This window comes from Zerene cesonia, chromosome 25 (genome assembly GCF_012273895.1).
Source record: "Zerene cesonia ecotype Mississippi chromosome 25, Zerene_cesonia_1.1, whole genome shotgun sequence".
In the NCBI taxonomy this organism is placed as follows: Eukaryota; Metazoa; Arthropoda; class Insecta; order Lepidoptera; family Pieridae; genus Zerene; species Zerene cesonia.
The window spans coordinates 646,496-653,060 of NC_052126.1; the positions used below are offsets into that span (position 1 = coordinate 646,496).

Sequence of the window (6,565 nt, forward strand, 5' to 3'; positions counted from 1 at the left end):
ATGACAGATTCGAAATTCAAATGTAATATTTTTTTATAATTAAGTGTAACAGTATTTATGGCCAGACTAAGTAGAGAGTATAAAAGAGAGTAGACTTTGTTTGTTCAAATGTTTGAACGCGCTAATCTCAGGAACTAGTGGAAGGATGACAATACAATAATTTCTTGAGTTTATGTTTAGTTAATGTGGTAGTCGAGCATCATTCGGCACGAATTGGCCAATCCTTTCTTAATCCTTTCCCAATTTAAAGTCGGCAATCAATTTATACAGGCATAAGGTCTGCAATAGACCTTACGCCAAATGCTCATGGGCGGTGGTAGCGCTAACCATCAGGCGTCCCACCAGCTCCATTGCCGACTGTGACATAAAAAAAAGAACTCTCTTCGCTACACAGATTTATCCCTACTATCCTGTATATAGGATACAGTTTACTTATGTATACTCTGTAAAGGAGCAAGTAAGACAATTAAGTTGATTCTATCCTTTTTCATTAGATTATTAAATATTTGTAAACAGGTAGCTGTTCCTCTGGTGACCTTCCAGTCCACATACCGTTTCCAAGTAGAAGCATGGGCGTATAATTCCACGGACTCCCTGTCTTCCACAGTGTCTTCGACGTCTGAAGAAGATGAAGATTATTAAATGATTACAATTTGTTCACGTGTCTTTTAATTTGATGAATTAATCCACTTGGAGTGTAAAATGTTGGTAGTATAGCCTTAATTATTGAATTTATAAATTAAAGCATTTATAAATATCAATCGGTTAAGTAGGAGAGGCCGGAGTTAGGAGAGGCCTATGTCCAACAGTGGACGGAGAAAGGCTGATGAGAGAGAAAGTGCAAATGGAACTTGCGACACTAGTGGTTCCGTTGAAATAAATTAAAGATCAACAGCAAAATTGGTCATCCATCCAATTTGTGACTGTGCCGATCATTGCTTAACCTTATTGATTGTTTATGGTTTGTTTTTATCAGAAATACATAAATGAAAATTTCAACTAACTACCACGGTTCATGAGATACAGCCTGATGATAGACGGACGGACGGACAGACAGACAGACGTACAGAAATGTCCTAGTAATAGGGTTCCGTTTGACCTTTTAGATAAAGAAACATAAAAATAATTTGTAACGCTGTTCGTCGCTCCAACTTAAAAAAGGGCTTAATCGTTTTGACCGCTATTATATCTTATACATTAATAAAATATTCAAAGGTATAATAAAGACATTTATTACATTTCCTTTACAATCATTGTCCAAGATTAACCATTGGGCGGAGTTGTAGTATATCATTGCTAACAAGATATCACTGTTGTTGAAATAAAGCCCTTATTTTATAGTTCGTAGGGTTTATATTGTTCCGATAGTTAGTTGATATGATGGGGTTGATAAGCGAAAAGCATGCTATTTACGGATGAATATTAACTGATGTTTTGTACAGTCGCATAGAAATATATTTATTATATATGAAAATATCCTTCTTACTAATATCATGAATGCGAAAGTTTGTAAGGATGTGTGTTTGTTACTCTTTACACGCAAAAATTACTGAACTAATCGGACTGACTGACTGACAATGAAATTTGGTACGTAGACAGCTGGACAACTGGAATAACATATAGGCAACTTATTATCCCGATGTTCCTACTAGATACGGACTTACGCGGGTGAAACCGCGGGGCGCAGCTAGTTTATTTATAATTTAATTTAGATCAAGATGAGCTGGTGATTTTGTAGTATTTAAGAAGTTAGGATTTATTTAAGAGGTAGCCTCACCCTGACCGTGGTCTGGTGTGAACTAGAACCTGTCGTTATAACGCTCACTAAGTAACCACTAACACGTTCAAATCATTTTATTTTCTACAGTTAACACAAACTATAGAAATAGTTTTAATATAAATATATGAATATATATGAATAACAATTGAAACTAACGCTTATCTATTTGACTGTACTTTAAGATTACAGTCCAATAGGAATCAGATATCACGAACTGCATTCAACTTCATCTTATATGGATGAATTATACAAAATATATCACAGGATAACAATCCTTACACACAAATCAATACAGATTATATTGGAATGGATTAATTTGCAACATAAAAGAGATTATATCATGCCTTGTTAAAACTGAGAAATGTTGATAAGAATTTTCGTGTTTAATATGATTCGACATCATGCGTGCTCTTGTAATTGTAATTTTGATTAAAATAATTATAAATGTAACTCGCTGCGTGTCCCGGCTTTACGTGTATTTATCTGGGTCCAGAAGATGAATGAATGAATGAATGGATGGATGTATGGATGTTTGTTACTCTCTCACGCGAAAACAGCTTATCGTATCTGTATAAAATTTGGTACAGAGATAGATTATAGTCTGGATTGGCAGGCTTATATATTCATTACGTTAAGTATGATCTAACATAATTACTTAAACCAACTGTGGAAACACCTGTAAAATTTCTATTGTAAATATTTTCAACAAACTGAAAACAAGCGTTGGTGGTGTAATGGTCAGCATAGTTGCCTTCCAAGCAGTTGATCCGGGTTCGATTTCCGGCCAACGCACACTTTTTATATAGTATTTTTTTTTTCTAATTAGATATGACAATGTGAACCTGGTAAAAGCGATCTTGTATTTTCGTTTATCAAAATCATAAAATTTTTAGACTATAAATGTGAGTGACCTTTCATTGGATTTATAATTAAATAAGTAATCATTGACAACTTCAGAGATATCGTTTGAAAGCGCGTGAAGAAGGCGTGGAAGTCAATGCTGTTTCCTTGATGATTGCTATATATTTATTAGCCCCCTATCCGAAAAAATAGTAGAAAATATTAATTTTGTAGTTATTTTTAATTAGATATTACATATATCCAAATCGACCCAAATAATTTGTGATCATTAGAGAATTTATATAAAGATAGAGAAAAAAAATTTTAGTAAAAAAATCTTTGTCAACATATCGTAAAATGATACCAAGGTTCAAACAAAAACGCAACGACGGTATTTATAAACAACTTATCTTTACAAAGAATAAAGAAAGCTTAATCTCGGCACTTACAGAACAAAAACAGTCTCGTATTTCCATTGACACATGATACCTAAATTAGTAACTTAATATTTTGTAAACAAAGAATGATATTAACATCAGGTAACGTCGGCTTTTTGACTCAAACGTTTTTCTCTTCACACTGATTTCTTGGTAGAATTCTATCGCAGTAGTGTTTATCGTCTTCATCAGCCCATATGTGTTACTCCTGCTGGGACACAGGAACTTTTGATTCTCGGACATGCCGGTTTCCTCGCGATATTTTCCTTCACCGTTTCAAGCAGTGGTGATGTTATCCACATGCGCAGATAAATTGAAAAATCAATTTAAAAGGTTTTCGCGTAACACGTGTATAAGTTACAATGCTTCCGTTTATGTGTTGGTTAGGTATATATGAGGACATTTGGTTTTAGGTTAAAAGATTTGATGGAATTTTGATGTAACTATCTCTCGATTCCACATTCCGTATTTAATCGGCCGCCATATTGTTTATCTTGACACTGAAATGTATTAACCGATCACGATTAATTTAACTATAATATATAGCTAGAAACTATATGGTAAACTGTGACCATAACAAATTCGTGAAATTATACGTAGGTTATTCCTACTATGAAAATCACTACATAGTAAAGTAAAGCAAACTTGCTTGCCGCGTTTGTATCTATGTATTTACTTATGTATGCTTAGATCTATAAGACTACACAACGGACTTTGCTGTTTTTTATAGATACAGTGATTCAAGAGGAGGGTTTATATGTATAATAACATCTTTTAAAATATTCTGAATTAAACGCGTGCAAAGCCGGCAAAAGCTAATCAATACCAAATTCCTTATGTATAAGTTAAAATCCATACTTTTATTTGAAATTAATCGAAAAAACCGAGCACAGTTTTGTAAGCACAGTCTTCCAGAACATCAGGCTGACACGTACGAAAATGTTTTTCGAGAAAACACAACGAAACGGTACTAATGAATAACGATACATGCGAAAATAAATGATTTTAATGTAATGGACGTAAAACAGCCAGCCTTGTTTGTACAACACAGTTATGCACTGAACACTTGTAACAACAGGGAGCTGTGATGAATTTACATGATCAATTTGGAAATGCGAGATTTGTTTGGTTTTTAAATGGGGTTTATTCGAACCGACGTTTAAAAAGCTTTAAAAGGCGGACGAATTATATCTGTAGAGGTGGGGTGTCTTTAAATGCGTTCCCCGTCTACAAAGGTAAAGGATAAGGAAGGATTATAGATAGAAATAATATAATTGACTGGGTAAAGTGTACGAAACATAGATTTTTGCATACATTTGACGGCGATCTTCCACCGGTTTATGTTACTTCCACCGGTGCGAACTGAAACCTGTAGATTATTAATTGGAATTTAGCGTAACCACAGATAATATATAAACCTATAGCCGAGACTCTACCTGGGTTTAGTTAGTAAAGTTTGATGGACTACAGTAGTGAGTATGGTATATTGAAAATTGTACAAATATTCAATATTATTATGGTTTCATTTAAATCTACAAGTTATTTATTTTATTAGTATATAACAAGCGTTGGTGGTGTAATGGTCAGCATAGTTGCCTTCCAAGCAGTTGATCCGGGTTCGATTCCCGGCCAACGCACACTTTTGTTTTTATTCATTTAACTTCATGACGTACCTTACTATTTAAATCCATTCATTTTAAAACGTCGCTTCATGGAATGGAAATTTTTTGATTTTATTTTTAAGATTTTTTAGATGATAAAAATATTTTTGTTGTTTTTTAAGATAGGCAATACTACATAACGGATGTAAAAATAAACATTCAAAATAGGCGTGTGTTCATGAATAATTCATTAATAAAAAAATTACACTGTTGTTATGAATATCATGACGAAACTACAAGAAAGCCAAACAACATTCAACTTTTATAAACCAACTCAAATTGCCATATTATTAATATTAAATCCCATCAATAAAAAAAAACTCCGTTTCTTTTCTAAAGAGGTAACCCTACATAACGCCCTACAATTAATATTACACAATTAAAGGCCACATTGTAATCTTAAATAAATATTTTTAACCCTCACAAGGTATAATATGTCCTGAATAAACGCGTGCCGGATTAAACGTATTAAAAGACTAACGCCTCATCTATTGAGAACGATTTTTACGAACACATTGGTTTCCATTGCGCCATTTGTTTGTAATTTTTGACAATAGTAAAGTTAGAAAACGCAAGCTACATTGAACAACTTATAAAATATGTCTGCTTCAACAATAACACTACAAATAAAGGGCACGCGACGCCAGGTGTACGGATTAAACCGTCCTTTGAATAGGGTTGTCAAATTAGTGATTTTTTTAAATATAAATATTTGCTTGATGCAGAAAAAATATTTAAAGCGGATTATAATTTAAGGTGCATAGTAGAGATAGACATAAAATAAGAGGCATCCTTTATTTATTTTTATTTCGTATATTGAACATAGTAAATTGAACATTATAGATATTTTTTGAAGCATGTTGAGGCGGAATTGAGATAATATCCACAGACATTTAAGTCCTCGACTTTTTCAAAATTTCCAATTATGTATCCAACTATGTTCCAATTATATATCGATTCAGTATATACAACTGCTGTCTCTCATTGGTGTGGAGTTGTAAACGCCAAAATGTGCATTTGTATGTTTGTCGTTATTTCATTTCGCAACGGACCAATTTTAATGATATGATTTTTGTATCTAAATGTAGTTAGGAAACAGTGGAGTGAGGTGACTTTACTATGATGATAATCTAGACACCTCTTGCTATTTATTTTTCAATAATTGCAATATATAGAATTTTCACTTTTAAATTTATGATTAGCTTATACCCAATTGAAAGACATACAAATCACTTATATGCCATAATTTATACATCATCATTACATATCTCTTCTCACTGCAGGGACATAACCCTTCTATGAAGATTTAAACCGAAGGGTTGGCAGATGTCACATGTCGTCGACCTTTTTGATTTTTCTTCACGAAATTTCCCTTCGATGAGCGGTAATGTGAATAATGTGTAGATAAATTTAAAAATAATTTTATTTCTTGTACACTCGTCCGGTCTCGAACCCCCGGTTTTGATACCCTAACCACTGAGCCATGACTGCTGCTGCATTGCTAATTTTTAGCAAAGTTATAAAACACGCGTTTGCCAGGTGCATGGGATTATTGTATTCCCTTGAACACCAGTTTACACGAGTAAAGTAACTATTATATTATCTGTGGTACGAGCAAAGTAGGGTGACTAATTGATGCGACGATATAATTCCATGCTTTGCACATTCATAGTTCCGTTTTAAAGGCAAAATAAAATGTATGTGTGTTTGTCTCAAAAATATATTTTTTTTATCGTTGTAGTAGGAAATATATTTTTTTTATCGTTTGCATGTGGTAGTCGAGCACGCTTCGGCACAAATTGGGCCAGCTCGCACCGGGGAAGTACCACACCCCCACAGAAGACCGG

The 6,565-nt window shown here is 33.6% G+C and overlaps 2 non-coding genes across 2 annotated transcripts; both read left to right on the top strand.

Moving 5' to 3' along the window:
• Positions 1-2,500: 2,500 nt before the first annotated feature.
• Positions 2,501-2,572, top strand: Trnag-ucc. The gene has a single exon. It is a non-coding gene; the product is annotated as a tRNA-Gly (tRNA).
• A 2,050-nt stretch (positions 2,573-4,622) lies between these two features.
• Positions 4,623-4,694, top strand: Trnag-ucc. The gene has a single exon. It is a non-coding gene; the product is annotated as a tRNA-Gly (tRNA).
• The last annotated feature ends 1,871 nt before the right edge of the window (positions 4,695-6,565 follow it).